This window comes from Gopherus flavomarginatus, chromosome 1 (genome assembly GCF_025201925.1).
Source record: "Gopherus flavomarginatus isolate rGopFla2 chromosome 1, rGopFla2.mat.asm, whole genome shotgun sequence".
NCBI classification, from domain to species: domain Eukaryota; kingdom Metazoa; phylum Chordata; order Testudines; family Testudinidae; genus Gopherus; species Gopherus flavomarginatus.
The window spans coordinates 362,375,822-362,396,380 of record NC_066617.1 but is presented as its reverse complement, the minus strand read 5'-3'; the positions used below and the strand labels follow the sequence as shown (position 1 = coordinate 362,396,380).

Here is a 20,559-nt window from a genome sequence, read left to right as displayed (position 1 = left end):
TCGGGTTTCAGCCTGTTGCAGTATTGCTGTCTTGTTCTAGTTCTCTTGACTTCCGTATGGTTCTCTGTCAGGCTGGATAAAAATATATTTTTTAATTGATTTTTACTTACATATTTTCCTTTTAAAAATATACCTATTTGAAAATTAAAGTTGAAATTGACAACCTGTGTTAATATCTAAATGTACCATCGCTTGTTAAGATAATTTAATTTAAATATTTAAACAGTATATTTGCTGCCAAAGTTTTAAAGAGAGTCAAACCATTTGACTGATGGAAGTCACTGGCCAAGCACCTGGAACCAGAGTTTGTTGAAGTCCTAAACGAGCTTTGGCAGCAGTAGCCTCTTCTGCAAATGCAGAGACACTATTTTCTTCGTTTCAGTTTATTTAGCTAGTCAGTTCAATTATTAATTCATTCAAAGTTGAGAAACCAATTGCAGGACAGCTAGTTTTCCTTGTCCAATCTATGAATAAAAATGAGGCCTGAGTGGATGAGATCTACTTGTTCTAAAACCTTGAAAGGATGTGGTGGCCAGAAACAATAAGATCAGCTCATGAACTACAATTAATACTTCTTTCTTTAATAAATTGATTATTTTAAATGCAAAACATGTTTGATAAATTTACTTTATTTTCTGGCGTATCCAGCACATCTAATTAATTATAAAAACAAATTTAAAATGCTGGTTTTGTGAATTTACAATTGAATTCTAGTTTCCATCCAAATGTAAATTGACACAGACCATGAGTAAAAAAAATTAATCACCTGATAAATAAGAAATGCATCATGTACCATTTTCTAAGATAATATATCTAAAAGTTAAGACTCTGATTAAATATATGTTAGGCTATAGAACTGCTTAAATAAATGTGTATAGATGCTATGTATCCTTCTGGTTATCAGAAAGAAGCACCAAATTTAGGGTGCAGGATATACTTAGTTGTAATATATTTTAATGGTTACCAACCAGTGAAAATCAGGATTTATTTAGGGGAAGAACTTAAAAAGTACAAATGAAAAACACATTCAAATAGATTATTTAAATCAAGGTTTCCTGCTTGCTGATTAAAATTGTGATTGTACTTGGTGATTTAAAAGACCAATTTAAATCTGCTGCCCTCCTTCTGCAGCAAAATATAGAGAAGTCACAGATTTTTAAGGCCAGAAAGGACTAGTTTATAATTTAGTCTGACCTCTTTGAATAGCATAGGCCATACTGAATGAAACTGTAATTCCTGCATCAAGCCCATAATTTCTCGGTGAGCTAGAGCATATCATTTCCGAAAGTCATACAAACTTGATATAAAGACTTCAAATGATGGCAAATCCACTGCACCCCTTGATATCAAGACTTTGATATATCTGAGGTAAAAAACAAGCAGCAAAAACAACCAACCTCCTCAGTTTTCAAAGGGAACATACCTTGAGGTCATCTTGATACATAATAAAAATTCCTTGAAGAATTGCATACTACCCATGGATAATGTCTATTTGCCTAATAATAGGTGCAAAAAAATCTCTGTAACCATTTAAACCTTGGCATCTCACTCCCAGCCTGGTTGTTGGCTATGGTAGTAGTCCCATCTGCTATGTCTCCCTACTCCTCATTCCTTACAGGCTGTACTTTTTAAACTTCCGTGTTTCTCCCTTTGTTGGGGTGCAGATGGAGAGCACTTCTGTGCTTGTTTCCCCACCCTTTTGCTGCAAACATTGATGCTGTCTGTTTGATAGGAGCGCTCTTTAGCTGTGAAATCTTATAATTCTCTCTTTTGTTTTGCTGTTTTAGAATTGTGGAATGCTGTGAAGACTCTAAGTGCCCTGCAGCATTAGGCAGATTACTATCTGGATTGTCTTCAGTACAACAAAATTCATATACAAGAGGTATCAGACCAATGGCTTACCCTCACCCTCAGATTGCACCACTGTAGACTAGACTCTTATATTAGATCCTTCTTCCTGTTTCCGTCATAGTGTTGCCAAATTGGTAATATTCTAAAACCAGACACTCCAGGAGGAGTGCTGGAACCTCCCCTGCTCCGCTTCTTCCCCCAAGGCCTTGCCCCTGCCCCACCTCTTCCCCTGGGGCTCTGCCCCATCCACTCCTCTTCCCTCCTTGCTCTGTCACTCGCTGCATATCCTCTCCCAACCTCCCCCTCCCCCGGCTCAGGAGGGACTCGCCTGCTTTGCCAAGGCTGGGAGCTGCAGCTGCCCAACACAGGTAGCAGGTGGCCTCAGCTGAGTAGGAGTTGGTGCAGGTGATGACCCAGCTTCTCCCCTGCCCACAGTAACTGGACTTCAGATGTCCGGTCTCCTTTTCGACTGGACTTTCGCCTTTCGGACTTTTGAAAACCAGGCACCTGGCCACCCTGTCCCTGCCCAACCTGAAAGATTAAAGGGATAGGCACTTAATAAATTTGTCCAGGAGCAGACTTTTTAAATTGCTAGTGTTTACTGCTCACCTGAACCTTGTTTGTATTATATAGAACTGTATTACATTTAATATTGAACAGTTAGTCACAGAGTCAAGAAATGCGAAAGGTAAAAGAGTCCAATAACAGTGTTATTTAACTCAGTTCCATCCTTTATGGCGTGCATTTTATGACAAAAAATGGTGTAATTGATTAAATTGTACTTTATTTCCAATGTGCTGATTTAAAGTAGAACATGCTATGTATGTGTAACACAGTCGAGGTTAGCACTGCTATTAGAACCTTAAAGTTTGCATTTCCTCATTTTGTGGTTTTAATTGGGAAGCCTTAGTGTTGTACTAACAAAGAATTTAAATGTTGTTTCTGTTTTTAAAAAATAAAAATGGAAAAAACCTACTTGCCCATGCTTACAAGTGGCAATGAGATGATCCCAGTAAGGCTTTGGGGTGAAAGGTTTAGCAGCAGAGTTACTCTCCATTTATTTCTATCATGATTTGCTGGCAAACAGTTTTCTGATGTCTTACATTGTAACAGCTTTTTCTTTTCGATAGAAAAAGACCAACTTATTTTTAAACAAAAGCTTTGCAAATAATGTAGAATGTAAACTGGTGCAGGGACTATCCTTTTGCTATTTGTTTGTATAGTGCTTGGCATGATGGGGAGACCTGACCTGCTTAAGGCCTCTAGATACTAATAGATTTTGCAGTGGAGCCGAATGTGTCATTACTTAGGAATAGATGAAAATTACAGGCTTTTTGGAGGAGGGAGAGAGAGAGGATTCTGCCTGCTTGCTTCTCTTGCATTTTTTGCAGCATTCTGACCTTTAACTTAAAAAAAAAAAATTAGCTGCTAATATGGAGTGATAACAGCAGAATCAGGTGTTCTGTTTCCCTCTCAAACCAGCATTGTTCATCTTGACCTGGGTTTTGGCAATAGCAGCAAAGGTGGCTACTCTGTACTCTTGCACCCCATTCACTTCACTTTCCGCATATGTTAAGCACATTAAATTATTAAGCACAGACAATTTTTTTTAAAAAAGGGAAATTAAATGCAAAAAAAAAAATGTGACTATGTAACTCACACACCTTCTGGGTGTGGCGTTCTGTCCCACGTAGTGGCACGGAGAGCGCTTAAAGAGAGAGGGATAAAATGAGTCTGCTCTACAGCCTTAGCTAAGAGCCAGTTGGCTTTTAGCTCATGCAATAGAGCAGGGGTAGGCAACCTATGGCACGCGTGCTGAAGGCGGCACGTGAGCTGATTTTCAGTGGCACTCACACTGCCCGAGTCCTGGCCACCGGTCCAGGGGGCTCTGCATTTTAATTTAATTTTAAATGAAGCTTCTTAAACATTTTAAAAACCTTATTTACTTGACATACAACAGTAGCTTAGTTGTATATAGAAAGAGAAATTTCTAAAAAGGTTGAAATGTATTACTGGCACGCAAAACCTTAAATCAGAGTGAATAAATGAAGACTCGGCACACCACTTCTTCTGAAAGGTTGCCGACCCCTGCAGTAGAGGTTCATGCACGAAGCTTCAAAGATCCCAGGTTCAGTCCTGCCTCCTGATGACCAAGGTCTGTTGGTGTTAAAAATGCAATGTAGGTGTCACACAGTGATAATAAAATGTCAGGAAATGCAAAAGTAAATGGTGTTTCTAGAGCCAAATCATGTATATTTTATGGTATATGTGTAACAAAGAAAAGTGTAGTTATCTCCACATTTAACAAGAATCACATCACCTTATCAAGAAGCAAAAATCTTTCTTCCAGGCCCTTCTTCTCATACATCTCAACTACTACAATTCTTCTTCTCCAGCTTTGATAAATCCCATGTTTCCCCTCTTATATCCATTTTAAAATGTTATTGCAGAGATCATATTCCTGGCTCATTGCTTCAACAATAATCTCTTTGCATCCTCTGATGGTGTCTACTTCTCTATTGCATCAAACACGGACTACTTGCCTTCACTCCCAAGGCTCTTTGCTGCCTATCCCTGTCATGCCTGTCATCGGTTGTATTGTATAAGATGCCGATCTCCACCACTGTGCAGCCAGTGATTCAAGCCTTTTTTTTTTTCCCATTTGTTAATTTTCAGACCAATCCCTTTTGTGCTTTCTTCTGTCTTTTCTCATGCATGGGAGTAGCTCCCCATAAACATCTGCAAAGCCACCTCATTGTCCTCCTTCAAAGCTCTCCTTAAAATGATGCTCTACGACGATACGTACAAAAAACTGAGAAAATTATTAGGCAGTGGGTATGCTCAGACCACTGCTTTTCTTACTGACCAACATTATCTCATTGTTACCTTGTGCTCCCATTTGTAGTACCCAACTGTTGTGTCACACTGTGTACTTCAGTTGTAAATTTTTCAGGGCAGGGTCTATCTCTTTGTGTTTGTGCAGTGCTTTCCAAAACGTGGCCCTGATTTGACTGAGACTTTAGGTATTATCACAATACAAACAATAATAGCATGTATATGCAATAAAGCAGAATTAACATTGCTATGGCCATCTTCATATTTGCATTTCCAGTTTAACTATGCAACCTTAATGTAGATTTTAATTCTATTGTGAATATACGTTTTATGAAAAACTTTACAAAATGAAGTTGTAGTGAAATGTGCTTACTAAAATTATTGGTTCTTTGTGGTCTTGGCTTTGTCATCTCTGATCATTACCTCAGCCTTGTCCTGGCATAAACTTCTTTGGTAAATCAATTTTAATGAAGGATTTTAGTTCTTGGCCCACTAGAATTTGGAGTAAATTATTGCTGGGAAATAAAGAGACACTACCATTAGTTTGCAATTCTGAAGTTTTCAGCCCAGTACGTAAGAATGACTGTTGTTTTACTCCTGAGTAGACTGACTGGATAGCTGAGGATTACAACCATGCATGAGTACCATTGCCTAGTGGGCTCTGTGTAGGTCATGTTACCATAAGACATTGTTTTTTATTTCAAAGAATCTTGAAAAATTTCACGTGTTAACAAAGTAAAAGCACAGTTTAAAAAAATACCATTTTTAAGCAGGTTATTAGAGTTTGGTTGTTGCACTAGATAGGGAAAGGAACATAACTTACTGACTGACTGGTTTGAGCCTTTTCTTGGGCAGTACTTTCGACCTGAATGAGATTTGAAAGTTCCTTAAAATATTGTTTCCAACCATTAGCTTCAGAGTTAATTGGGATTTTTTTGGATCAAGGCTACTAAGCAGGAAATAAACAAAATGGTTTTCTAATATTGTTTTTTAAATCAATTGTCACAAAAAATCTATGTATATTTAAAAATCCGTCTTGTCTTTGTCAGTGATTTAATAAACATTTCTAGTGATTTTTTACATGATATTATTCTTATGCAATGTGTGGGATGCAGTTTGGCATATGGTTACAGGGCTTTGTTTAAACTCAAACTCTTTGGTCTGCACTTCTGTGCAGTAACTGTGATTCTTCTTTGAGTGCTTGTTCATGTAATTTCCAATCAGATGTTTGCATGCCGTGTGCACAGTCACTGGAAAGTTTTCCCTTAGCAGCTCCTGTCAGGTCAACTATGGATCCCCCTGAAGTGGTGCCTTCATGGCGCTCAATATATGACCCAGCCGACCCAGTCCCTTCTCAGTTCCTTCTGACCACCAGTAACGGTTGGTCGAATTGCGATCGCTTGCTTAGCAAGTTCTTCCCTTAGCGTTCTTTCATATAGTTAGCTTAGCCTAGTTTAGTTGTAGTTAGTCTTAGTTGCTAGTATGTATAGTGAGGTTTGGGAGTGGGGTTTCCCCAATCCTAAACTGCCGCTCCCTTGGGCTCTGGGGTATGCCATATGCCATGAGCCCAAGGCTTAAAACCCTGTGGAACCGGCAGCACGCCTATGCCAATTATCGACCCTCACGACTTGTGTCTGAGGGAGGCGCACCAGACAGATAAGTAGAAGGTCTGTACTGCTTTCCTCCCCAGAACTAAAAAGGAGCAAGATTTCTGATTGAAGCAGTTGCTCATGGAATCTGTCCTTTGTCCTCAGTCTGCTGCGGACCGCCAGAACCCCGCACCAAGTGCATCCATACGGAGTGCCCTGACATTGGTATGTGACACAGTGCTGATGAAGAGCTCTAGTTTAAGAGACCCTCGGCACTAGCACTTCTCCAGTACTGCATGATGCACAGACAACTCGGCACTGCTTGCATTCACCAGTGCCGTACAAGCAGCATAGAAAAGCTGATGGGGCACTCCCCAGCGCAAAAAGCAGCGGGACCTGCAGGTTCTGTACCAGTGCGTTCCATGAAGGAGCATTCGGCGTCCAAGCACCAAGAGTCAGTGCTGTCAACTTCAGTTCCTAGGGGGGATGATCAAGTCCAGCGCACAGCGACTCCCAGGATGGGCAATGCTAGCTGGAGGAGTTGGACTTACTTCCACCACGGATACTTTTGAATCCACCAGAGACTAATAGCTATGACAGCTCCTTAGCCCCTGGTGGTCAGAGATAAGCCCCTGGCGCCATCTAGGGGCAAGCCTCTCCTGATGGGCACCATTTGCCTCAGCACCGCTCCAGATCACCATTGATACGGCACCATTTTCTGGCAACGGACTCTGTGAGGGGTTCCCCAACACCAGCTGAACGACGCTCCCCTTCCCTGGCACTGATGAGGGAGCATCACCGATCCCCGGCTCCAAGAGAGGACAGGCACTGGTCCCCAGCACCAGATTCTCTGCAGTCCCTGGCCCAGGCATCTCTACACCAGTCCCCTGCATTGTCAACTTGGCACTGGTCCCTGGCACAGTACCATACAGTGCCACTGTAGTCATCACAGTCAAAATCCGTGTCTTCAGACTTGGATGATGACTCGTACTATTCCCGTGCAGCAGGCATAGATCCGACAAGCGACAAAGGGAGGCACTAATGGCATGGCAATCCCAGTGGCTGCCTCTTGGGTAATGGCCCTTTTGGACCCCCTGGGCTTGCCATCAGGCCCGGGGCTCCTTTTCCAGGTGCTCCTGTTTGTTGGCCTTGGTGCCCCAACCATCCCAGACAGTCAAGGATTGACCTATGCCTCATGGATCCGAGGTGACCTTGGCGCAAGCCCCACAGCCAGCCCAGGTCACTGGCGAGGCAACTCAGAGGCACGACCTATTACATGGCCAGGCTACTGCCACCTTGGCTACGGTCACCAGAGAGGCCTCAGATGCTGAACTGGAGGAGGTCAGGGAGCTGGAGGGTCAGGAGGACTCTGTACCACCTCTGGCTTCCTCATCTTTGTCCCAGGTGTGCCCAGCAGCATATACCTCCTCTACAGGCATCTGTGCCACTCATTCTAGAGTACCTTCTGTACCTGAAACATCAAGGCCTGGCGGTGTCATCCATCAAGGTACATGTCTCTGCTATCTCAGCCTTCCACCCGGGAGTGTCTGGCAGATCCGTATTTGCTAAACCCATGGTAGGCCATTTCCTCAAGGGTCTGGAATGCCTACATCCTCAGACTAGACAGCCTATCCTGGCTTGGGACCTCAATCTAATCCTCTCCAAATTAATGGGGCCCCATTTTGAACCACTAGTGACTTGCTCCCTTCTCTGTCTATCATGGAAAGTAACCTTCCTGGTCACCATCACATCAGCCAGGAGAGTGTCAGAGCTAAAGGCCCTTATCTTCGATCCACCCTACACGATCTTCCACAGGGATAAGGTGCAACTCAGGCCTCACCCAGCCTTTCTTCCCAAGGTAGTGTCACCCTGTCATACTAGCCAAGACATTTTTCTGCTTGTCTTCTATCCTAAGCCTCATGCCAGTAGCCGTGAGCAGAGGCTACACTCATTTGATGTTTGGCGGGCACTGGCATTCTACATTGAGTGCACTAAGCTGTTCAGGAAGTTGAACAAACTGTTCGTAGCGGTGGCAGACCGGATGAAAGGACCCCCAGTCTCATCTCAAAGAATATCTTCCTGGATCCTGTCTTGCATCCGCAAGTGCTATGAACTGGCCAAGGTCCCAGCCCCAGCACTTAAGGCACATTCCATGAGGACACAGGTCTTGTCAGCGGTGTTCCTGGTCCAGGTCCTGATACAAGAAATTTACAGGGCAGCAACATGATCCTCTCTGCATACGTTCACCTTTCATTATGCTGTTACCCAGCACGCCAGCGATGATGTAGCATTCAGCAGAGCGGTGCTCCAATCAGCGATTCCTTAACTCTGACCCCACCTCCATGATAGAGCTTCGGAGTCACCTGATTGGAATTGACATGAACAAGCACTAGAAGAATTAAAAACGGTTACTCACTTTCTTGTAACTGCTGTTCTTTGAGATGTGTTGTTCATGTCCATTCCAATACCCACCCTCCTACCTTTCTGTCATAGTAGGCAGCAAGAAGGAATTGAGGAGGGGCTGGGTCGGCAGGGTTATAAAGGTGCCACTCCAGGCTGCTCCACAGCTGACCTGAGTTTCCTGCGACTGTGCACGCGGTGTGCACACACCTGATTGGAATGGGCATGAGCAACACATCTTGAAGAACCACAGTTATGAGAAGGTGAGTAACTGTTTTTTTCTCTGACAGTGTCAAGGTTTTTTCCCCCACTTTGAACTTTAGGGTAGAAAAAGTGGAGACATGCATGAACACTTTTAAACTTAATTACTAGCTTAAATCTGGTATGCTGCCACCAGCCAGAATTTAGTGTCTGGCACACTTTCTGTTCCCCCAAAACCTTTCCTGGGGAACTCAGACCCAAACCCCTTGGGTGTTAAAACAAGGAGAAATTAACCGTCTCCCTCCTTTTCCCCCCAGACTTTCCCCTCCCTGGGTTGCCTTGAGAGGCTTCACACCGATCCAAACTCCTTGGATCTTAAAACAAGGGGGAATTCACCATCCCCTCTCTTTTCCCCCCACCAATCCCTGTTGAGTTCAGACTCAATCCCTTGGATTTTAAAACAAGGAAAAATCAATCAGATTCTTAAAAAGAAAGCTTTTAATTAAAGAAAGAAAAAAAAAGTAAAAATTAGCTCTGTAAAATCAGGATGGAAAATGCTTTACAGGGTACTCAGATTCATATAGACTAGAGGGACCCCCCCACCCAGCCTTAGATTCAAAGTTACAGCAAACAGAGGTAAAAATCCTTCCAGCAAAAAGACACATTTACAAGTTGAGAAAACAAACATAAGACTAATCCACCTTGCCTGGCTACTACTTACAATTTTGAAACATGAAAGACTGATTCAGAAAGATTTGGAGAACCTGGAATGATGTCCCGTCCCTCTCAGTCCCGAGAGCGAACAACAAACCAAACAAGCACAAACAAAGACTTCCCTCCACCAAGATTTGAAAGTATCTTGTCCCCCTATTGGTCCTCTAGTCAGGTGTGAGCCAGGTTTACTGAGCTTCTTAACCCTTTACAGGTAAAAGAGACATTAACCCTTAATCATCTGTTTATGACAGACAGTAAGTGCAGTATAGTAATTTCATGATGTTATGGTCCATGATGCTTTGCTTTATTAGGTTTGTAATGCTTCAGAGCTAAAGTTCAAATGAACCGGCTCACGAGCAGTTGGTGCATAACTGCCTGTTGTGGCGTAACTACCTAACTTGGTTCCTGTTCCCTGACTGGCAAGCAACTCTTCCATGCTCTACTGCTCCAGGGTTCTTGTATTACCTTCCTTTGGAGGAGGTGTTTTCCTTTGAGTGGGAAAAGTGATATGGAAGATGATTTCCATAGGTGAGGGCTAGATGGGCCAAAGTCCTTTTAAATCTGTTAAACTTGCTTAGAGACTGAGGAGAGATTCCTCAAACTTGTCCCTGGAGGAATCTAGTTCCGTTGACTATAAGGGATGGATCAATATTGCCTTTAAGCCATGTCTAGAACAGGAAAATAGGTTGTGTTATAGAACAAGTTGGCTAATATTTTTAAACGACCTATATTCCTTGGCTTCACCTAGCCTTAGAGCACAGTACTGACTCTAGGACAAATAAGGAGCTCTTACAGATGAACTTGTCTGTGAATCTTGAGGCTATACTTGTCCACAAGATTCTGAAGAATGTGATAGAAATGTGGCTATATACTCATTCAACCCTTAAGGCATCTACACAGGTGGAACATATGTACCTTTGCTATTACTCTCAGTTGCTTCAAGAGTTTAGTACTGGAGACAACAGTGGACAAATAGAGAATTGGTATGGCTCCCAGCTTGGTGTCCCTGTGTCATGATGCATATGTTGGAGTTGGGTAGAAGAAAAAGCGGACTAGCTGTGGAAGTTTGCCATGTGCATCAAAACCAACCAGTCCTGTGTGGGGAATTATCAGTTTGACTTGTAAAGGCCAGAAAATTTATAAATCTCTACACAGCAGCAACAGTTTATATAGTGAGTGTGCTGAGAGCCATTGAACAAAACTGTAAACTCTGTATGTGATGAAAAGCACTTTAAGCCAGGGGGTGTGGCAGCAGTTCCAGCACCTATGGCTGTTCTAGGAACAGAACCCTCAAGCGTACTTTCTTGCATTTACTTCAGCCAGAGTTGCATCAATAGCTTGATGACTTATTATGTGACAGAAGGAGCATCTTTGGCAAGAAAGCGGAGGCGATGTTGATCAAGCTAGAAGAATATGGCTGCTCTTCATTCCCTCTTAGACTCTGTCTGCTTTGTCTTCTCAGGCATTCTGGAGGTCGTGGAAGGGTAAGGCATCCTTGAAAGTAAATCTGCTTAGCATAGTTTTAGGCCTTTGAGGATTTAGCTCTTGGATTTTGTCCAATTTGCCCCAAGCATCAAAAACCTTAGGGTTTTTTAAAGCTTTTGCAATCTATAACTAGTCAGCCACATCTTGCTTCATAGGAACTTTATTCCCGAAAAGGCCATTGGGCCTTTTTGTCTGTGACCAATGCTGGATGTTTAAGTAGAAGGAAATTCCCATGATACACCTAGATTTTCAATAAGATACCACGTGGGGGAAATTTCTTCCTCACCTTAGCTGGTGATGAACTTGTACCCTGATGCATGAAGATTGACCCATTATTTTATCCTAGTTATTATCCTTGCAAATGCTATTCTTATTTGCTTCTAATCCTTCAAAGAATATTAAGTCTCTTTCCTTAATACCTTGTGACTGTGAGATGCACAGGATAATTATACAGCACATAAACTGTGATTGTGGATTCCTAAGCTAGCGTTCACCACTTACCATCTCTTCCTTAGTTGACCTGATTAAACTGAAGGTGCCCTCTGCTTGTCCATAATACTTGATGATGCTGTGTTACAGGAATAGAACATAATCAAATATCAGGATACAAACATCACTCTGGACATTCCACAGTGATTATTTTATGGCATACTGCAACTCAGTTTGTTAACACAGTGGCTTTCCATTTCTTTATGGCTAAATACCACTGGCATACAATAGTTGTTAGAAGAATTAAAAAAAGGTGAAATGGCTAGAGTTAGTAAGATGAAATTTTCCATGACAAGAATGAAAAGCATCAAATGTCAGAAACTGGCAAAAAGAATATTGTTTTAATAAGGTTATAGGTATAAACTGTAGGGAAGATATTGGGCACAAGAAGTTCTTGGTACTATGGACCTGTCAGCTACTTGTGACCCCACCCGCCTAAATAGCTTATTGATGGATGATGCAGATATTACAGTACTGTGAATTTATTGAGTGTGTGCGCCAAAATTACTTTTTGGCTCTCTGTTCAGTGCAGTATTTCTTTTCTATCCTGCTTTCTGGGAGTGGGATAAGATAATGTTCCCCCTCTTTCCCCACCTTTATGGCTTATTGGTCGGAAAAGGTTCCCATTGCTTCCTTTTCTTATCTCTAACGGCTTGGTGAGTTCAGCACCACCAGTTTGCTTGCTCTTTGGCCCCTGAGCTGCCATGTGCCTATCTTGTAGTCTTGTGATTAGAGCTCCACTCACTCTGAGACCAGATTTAATGTTCACTAGGCGTACAGACTCTGAGAATCCCACATGACTGTAGCATTAGGAACTGAATACCATAGTGTGTGGGCTTTGAGTCTTTTTTTTTTTTTTTTTTAAAGAAGTGTAAATTTTCTGAGGAAAAAACAAAACCCTAATCAACTGCACAAATATCTCTTCAAAGCTAATGCGACATACTGTGAAAATACTAAGAGGCTTTGTTGAATATAACATAATGGGAGATCCACTTGAATACTGATTTCCTATTTTTCTAGAAAAGTACAATAGTGTTCTCAATACTTGCAGCCTTTAAGAGGCTAGGATTATTGTAGAGCAAAAGGTTCAGAAGGCTGTACGTACCTTTTGTTGGTGCCTTCCCACAGTGCACATCCTACATAGCTGCTCATACAAAAGCCTGGTTGGAGGTATATCTTTATATCTGATGTGTAATTTACCACTTCTTCCTGGTGTGTTAGCCTTGTTTGTATTGATAAATGCGTGTTCTCTGTGTATAGCCTGCAGATAATTCTGTAGGTCACATACAAGGCTGCTTAATATACCTGTTTTTTATTAAGTACGTTTGAATTTGTGAGTTTGGTTAATAAGCTACAACAAATTCTATTGTTAACCCATAAAGTCTGTATGTTCTGATTTATAGTGCCACAAGGGGTAAACTGATGTTAAAAGCATTAATTAGTCTTGGTTGACTGCAGAAAGAATTCAGCTGTAGTGAGACAGCTTTTGATTTAGCCCTTTGTAGGCTTTTGATTTTTGCCTAAGCTTGTTAAAGGGCCTGTATCTCTGACTTTTTTTTATGCCTGATTGTGTAATTAGAGAGAGTTTAGTATGAAATATAATGATTGGACTGAGGGAGCCAGGGTCCCAGACCTAAGATGAGTTACAAATATATTTTTTTCAAGTTTTCTTTTCTCTGGACAGTGATGTAAATCAGTTTGGTGAAATTTACATATACTTTAGTAGAGATACTTTCTCTTAATCACAGGAGCTGCAAACTCCTGATAATCTGTTAGTTATTTTAGATTTATAGTAACTATGTAAGAGGGTCTGTCCTAAGTTTTCAGTGCCCTGGACACATTCTGAACATTACAATTGATCATAAATAGACTCTGGCATTTACTCAGTGAGTGCTGCCTCAGCAGCAACATCTGTGTAATAGAAATCTAACAAGCCCCACGATTAAATTACCATAGTCCCTCAACTGCCCCCTTCTTCCAGTTTTTTGCAGGCCAGGAAGTACAGATGGGCTGTAATACTTTTCCTGAATGTAATGCTTGGAGTTCCTAAGCGATTTGATTTGTGAACAGAAGCCGATATAGCTTAGTTTTGATAGTACTCAGTACTATCTGTCTGGTGCTGGACTAAAGTTTAAGAACGAATAATTAAAATTTAAATTAAATTTTAGTCTAGTTTTCCATATAAACCTCCATAAATTAAACTTGTTGATTCCAAAAAAGAATCTAGTTGGAATTGGTTTTGATGTTGCCTATATGTATATGATTTAAGATCCCCTGCAACACTCAGCTCTGGTATAAATGATCACATCTGCTTATAAAAGAAAAATGTTGCTTCTTAGTTGGATTGAATTTGCGTTCACATGTATTAATGCTTGCCAGTAAAAAGACAACATTTGCCCATAGTTGTCCCCACACCGTGATATTTCAGCTACTGTGATTATTTCCTTTTTATTAGTATGTAATACTGTGCAGTAGCTGGGACGAAGGTTAACTTGTTAGTGGTAACCCAATACAGAAATGCTTTTTAAAGGTACACAAACATGCTTAAGGAAATCCACACATACTTTGCATCAATGGATCACTAAGCTACGTATAGTTTTAGGGATTCCTAAAATGAGTGAGATGGTACAAAAATGATAAAAGGTTTAGAAAACCTGATCTGTGAGGAAAGATTAACAAAACTGAGCATGTAAGGCTTGAGAAAAGACTGAGGGGGAACCTGATAAGTCTTCAAATATATTGAGCTGTTATAAAGAGGACTGTGATTAATTGTTCTCCATGTCCCCTGAAAGTAGAACAAGAAGTAATGGGCTTAAGCTGCAGCAAGAGAGATTTAGGTTAGACAATAGGAAAAACTTTCTAATTAAGTTCTGGAATTAAATTCTAGAATAGGCTTCCAAGGGAGATTGTGGAATCCCCATCATTGGAGATTTTTCATAACAGGTTGGACAAATACCTTCCTAGGATAATCTAGGTTTACGTAGTCCTGCCTCAGTGCAGGGGGCTGGCCCTACCTGAGTGCAAGGTGTCCCTTCCAGACCTACATTTCTAAGATTCTATGATCATCAACTTCTGTCATTTAAAAGAAGACTTCCACTACATCTGAAGATTTCTTTTAATGGATTCACTGCCAAGTTGATGTCCTCTTCCATAAATATTATTTTGAAAGGTTTTGGGCTCCTTTCATTGGTCATGATCTACTATAGTTAAAGTAATAAAGTAAATGTGTTGTAAGGTTCATTTCTATACGTACATTCTATATAGGTTGGTACATACCATTTTCACGCAATCGCCTTCCCTCACTCTTCTTGCTGCAAGTTTAGCCTTGCACCTCCTCACTGCCACCAGAAAAATTCTCATTATTCAGAAGAATTGATGCTTATTTTCTATTGTATTTATCTATCTACTTGGAAATGGAAATAGATTGGGTGGCTGATAGTTCTGACATTCCTTATGAAGTCATAAAGCAAGACTGGGGCTTAGAATTTCTCACCATTATCCCTGCTGCTTAGAGTTCTTGCTTGATGCCATTCATCAAGTTGTCCTGTCTTGCTGTCATGAAAAATGAAAATTCAGAACCACTTCAAATTGTTATGATTAACATATCATTCAGCCCAGTCCAATGAAAGCTTAGGGTCAAAGGAATAAACCTTTGTTATTTTGTAAAAGGCAAATTATGGTTGTCATTCAGTTTTCTTGGCAAGTCATAATTTAAATTTTTGACAGTTACATGGGTGAACAAATTGATATTAAATCCATGAGCAGGCAACCAAACGGCAATTTTTGGGTGCCCAAGTCTAAATGATGGTGGAGCACAAATTTCTCAGTGGAAATAATGAGATAACAAAGCGGACAAGAGGACTTGTAGGAGATTCTTCTCTATCCTCAAATCAAGGCTGATGGATTGCGCTTCTCAGTGAGGTTGACAAGGAGAATCAGTAGTAAATCTGCCAAATCTTGCTTACACTAGATTTTTCAGTGTGTGTTTTAAGAGTTCTGTTAGGAGCCATGATGCAAACAGAAGCATTTGTTTTTAGAAGTGTCTTATGCAATTAAAATAGATGGCTTATGCTGCACGAATGTGCATCTCTATAAATGCCCCCAATTGCACATGCTGCTTCACTGTCAGCTTTTGCCTTAAGTACAAAGGTACAAAGAAGGTTTTGTGCTTGCAGTTGCACACTGATTATTATCTTCTTGCTCATTAGCATAATTGTCCCCTCCTATTTGTGCTTTCATTTTCAGTATGTAAACAACTTTTAATGGCTTTTCTCCCTCTTTCAAATAATGGCCTTTGTACCGAAGGAGAAAATTAATAATAGCTGAAGGCAAATTTCATGATGCAAAGGCTAAATTTTTATAAGAAGAAAAACTTCCACCAAACCTGTTAAGTTAGATACCATTATAATTCGTCATTTCTGAAATTGCATTTCTAAAGGAATTTAAAAATTAACCCTTTGCCTGTTTTAGTAGTAGTAGTATTCATTTAGTACTATTATTTATTAGTTTAAGGTGGTGTCCTTGAGTTGCTAGTTGCTTTTGAGACAGGCAAGAAGAAATGGTCTCTGCCCTGGGGACCTCACACAGATGTACTGACAGAGGGCGCAAGCAATAGGAATAGTTTATTTTTCTCTTTGCTTTATACATGTCATCTAAATTCTCTATAGCCAACAGGGCAGAAGTGAGTCTTCAGGAAGAACTTAAATATGGTAAACATATGAGTCTAAGGTCTGGTCTACACTACGGGGTTAGGTCGAATTTAGCCACATTAGGTTGATTTAAAAATTACTGCATCCACATAACCAACCCCATTCTGTTGGCCTAAAGGGCTCTTAAAATTGACTTCTGTACTCCTCCCCAATGAGGGGAGTAGCACTAAAGCCGACTTTGCTCCGTCGAATTTGGGGTAGCGTGGATGCAAATCGACAGTATTGGCCTCTGGGAGCTATCCCAGAGTGCTCCATCGTGACTGCTCTGGATAGAACTTTAAACTCCAATGCACTAGCCAGGTACGCAGGAAAAATCCCAGGAACTTTTGAATTTCATTTCCTGTTTAGTCAGTGTGGCGCACTCAGCAGCACTCAACAGCACAGATGACTGTGCAGTCCCCCCAGAATCATAGCAGCCTCCCCCTATCATCTATGTCCCTGAGGTTATTGCAGATTAGAAGGCAAAAAAATGCACTCGTGATAGATGTTTTCCGAGCTCATGCAGTCCTCCCACACTGGTAGGGCACAGCTTAATGCATGGAGTCATTCAGTGGTAGAGGCCAGGAAAGAATTAAGTGAGCGCGAAGAGCGGAGGCAGGATGTGATGCTGAGGCTAATGGGGGAGCAAACGGACGTGATGAAGCATCTGTTGGAGGAGCAAACAGACATGATGAAGCGTCTGTTGGAGCTGCAAGAAAGCCAACAAGAGCACAGACCTCTGCTGCATCCACTGTATAACTGCCTACCCTCCTCCCCATGTTCCATAGCCTCCTCACCCAGATGCCCAAGAATGCGGCAGGGGAGGCTCCGGGCACTCAGCCACTCCACTCCAGAGGATGGCCCAAGCAACAGAAGGCTGTCATTCAAACAGTTTGATTTTTAGTATGGCTACAATAAGCAATGTGGCCGTGTCCTTCTCTCCTCCCCTACCCCACCCAGGCTACCTTGTCTGTTGTTTCATTTTTTTTAATTAATAAAGAATGAATGCATGGTTTCAAAACAACAGTTACTTTATTTCGAAGGGGGGGTGGGTGGTTGGCTTACAGGGAATTAAAATCAACAAAGGGGGTGGGTTTGCACCAAGGAGAAACACACACAACTGTCACACCAAAGCCTGGCCAGTCATGAAACTGGTTTTCAAAGCCTTGCTGTGCTCTTCTAATCACCCTGGTGTCTGGCTGTTCAAAATCAGACACCAGGCAATTTGCCTCAACTTCCCATCCCGCCATAAACATCTTACTTACCCTTACTCACAGATATTATGGAGCACACAGCAAGCAACAATAACAATGGGAATGTTGGTTGCGCTGAGGTCTGACCAACAGCGCCAGCGAGCTTTTAAATGTCCAAAGGCACATTCTGCCACCATTCTGCACTTGCTCAGCCTATAGTTGAACTGCTCCTTACTACTGTCCAGGCTTCATGAATGGATCCCCCGAGCAGGATAGCAGAGTTGCAGCAGAAGCGGTGGATGAGGACAGTTAGCAGTCCTACTGCACCATCTGCTGCCAGCAGTACCCAGGAGGACCAGAGCAGATCTCTGAGCTCATCACTGGGGAGCAGGAGAGCAAAGTTGCAGCGGAAGCGGTGGAGCCGTACACCATGCCCTTGAGGTTGCTAGGAGCCGGGCAGGGAAGATGTTCCCAGAACCCCTGGACAAACTACATGTCTGATGAGGACAGTTAGCAGTTCTACTGCACCGTCTGCTGCTAAGACAAGGAGCTGCTTCTGTGTAGCAATGCCAGCTGCTGCAGGTACTTCTGTGTCGAATACTTGGAGGTCTGGGTAGGGCAAGGTACTTCGGCCAAGGCAAAAGAGCAAGAGCCCTGGAGCTGTTACATGTGTCAACCACAGAAGTGCTATGGGGTGTTACAGCACCGACCAGACTGGAGTGTACGGCTGCAAGACTTCTTCACCAGCAACAGAGGACAGGAATATGATGCACCTAAAATCTAAAAAGGCCCGCATGTTTCCCAGAGTCACTACCCTTGATAACAGAACGTCAATGACTGCATTGGCTACTTGGATCACAGCAGTGCCCTCAGTACACTTGCCCACAACAGCAATGGTGGTGGTGAGCTGAGTGGGCTCCATGCTTGCCCTGGTATGGGTCTGCACGGGTAACCCAGGAAAAAAAGGTGCGAGACAACTGTCTGCCATTGCTTTCACAGAGGGAGGGGCGACTGACGAGATGTACCCAAAACCACCTATGACAATGTTTTTGCCTCATCAGGCATTGGAAGCTAAATCCAGAATTCCAACAGGCAGCGGAGACTGCGGGAACTGTGAGATAACTACCCACAGTGCACCACTCCATAAGTCGATGCTAGCCACGGTAGTGAGGACACACTCTGCCGACTTAATGCGTTTAGTGTGGACATACACAATTGACTGTATAACATGGATTTCTAATAATCGACTTCTATAAAATCGATCTAATTTCGTGGTGTGGACATACTCTGAGGGATGAACTCAGGAAAGTCACACTATGCATAGAAAACACAGAAGTGTTTGTTTATTGCTAAGCTGTTTTCATGGCACTTTGTTAGAATATTCCTTCCTATCTTTTGTTAAAGGGATGTCACTTAAAATATTCTACTTACTGATTGACTTCAGTAGACAGAAAAAGAAGGTCACTCTGTCCAGAAGTTTAGCATTGCTAACGCAAAGAGTTAAAAAATAAGTCAGGCTCCCCAAAAATGAGATTCTTAAAAAATTAATTGGGTTCTTATTTTAGCTTTGGGTTTTTTAACCTGTAGGATGTATTTGGGTGATCTTTTCAAGCTTATCTCTGCAATAAAGAGGGCTTGAAACTTTTTTTAAGTGAATGCTGAAATTTTAATATAATTTGTAGAATCATAGTAATATGGGGCTGGAATGGACATCGAGTGGTCATCGAGTCCAGCCCTCTGCACTAAGGCAGGACCAAGTAAACCTAGACTATCCCTGTCAAGTGTTTGTCCAACTTGTTCTTAAAAACCTTCAATGGTGGGTATTACACAGCCTCCCTTGGAAGCCTATTCCAGAGCTTAATTAGAAAGTTTTTCCTAATATCTAACTAAATCTTCCTTGCTGCAGATTAAGCACATTGCTTCTTGCCCTTCCTTAAGTGGACACAGAGAACAATCGATCACTGTCTTCTTTACAACAATCCTTAACAGATTTGAGTTCCCCTCAGTCTTCTTTTCTCAAGACTAAAGATGCCTTGTTTTTTCAACCTCTTGTCATAGGTCAGGTTTGCTAAATCTTTTATAATTTTTGCTGCTCTCCTCTGGACTCTCTCCAGTTTGTCCACGTTTCCTGAAGAGTGGCACCCAGAATTGAATGCAGCACTCCAGCAGAGCCTCACCAGTGCTGAGTAGAGTGGAACAATTACCTCCCATGATTTACATACCATGTTCCTGTTAATACACCTCAGAATTATATTAGCCTTTTTTTTTACATCTGCATTACATTGTTGTATCATATTCAATTTGTGATCCACTGTAACCCTCAGATGCTTTTCAGCAGCACTGCCACCTAGCCATGTACTCCCCATTTTATAGTTGCACATTTGATTTTTTTTCCTTCATAAGTGTAGTACCTTGCTCTTGTCTCTATTGAATTTCATCGTGTTGATTTCAGACCAATTCGATTTATCAAGTTACAACTCCCTTCTCTTCATGTCCCAATATATATTTATGCCTATATCTGTAATTTTCACTCCATTCATCTGAAAAAGTGGGTTTTGACCCATGAATGCTTATGCCTGAATAAATCTGTTAGCCTTAAAGGTGCCACTCCTCGTTTGGAGGCAAACTCCTCCAAACTCCTCGTTTTTGTGGATACAAACTAACATTGCTACCCCTCTGATACCTAATTTGTCAAGGTTGTTTTGAATTCTAATCCTGTCCTCCAAAGTGCTTGGAACACCTCCCAGCTTGGTATCGTCCACAGATTTTTATAAGTATAATCTCCACTCCATTATCCACATCACTCATGAAAATCTTGAATAATATCAAACCCAGGTCTCTTTCCTGCAGGATCCCTTAGATACATCCTGCCAGTTTGACAGTGAACCCTTGATAATTACCCTTTGAGTATGGTCTTTCAGCCAGTTGTGTACCCACCTTAAAATCATTTCATCTAGACCACATTTTCTAAGTTTGAGTCTGTCATGTGGGACTGTCTCAAAACCCTTACTGAAATCAAGATTTTAAAAACAGCAGCAACGAGGAGTCCTTGTGGCACCTTAGAGACTTACAGATTTATTTGGGCATAAGTTTTCATGGGCTAAAACCCACTTC

The 20,559-nt window shown here is 41.7% G+C and overlaps 1 protein-coding gene across 8 annotated transcripts in view; it reads left to right on the top strand.

Moving 5' to 3' along the window:
* The window catches only part of FAM168A (family with sequence similarity 168 member A), a 402,338-nt gene that overhangs the window by 76,263 nt on the left and 305,516 nt on the right, over positions 1-20,559 (top strand). For 7 of the 8 annotated variants that reach the window (XM_050931022.1, XM_050930998.1, XM_050931013.1 and 4 more), the window contains exon 2: positions 1,788-1,882. The exons of the other annotated variant lie outside the window; for it this stretch is intronic. The gene's annotated coding sequence lies outside the window, so the exon portion shown is untranslated. The remainder of the gene's footprint in view (positions 1-1,787; positions 1,883-20,559) is intronic. 8 annotated transcript variants of the gene reach the window in all.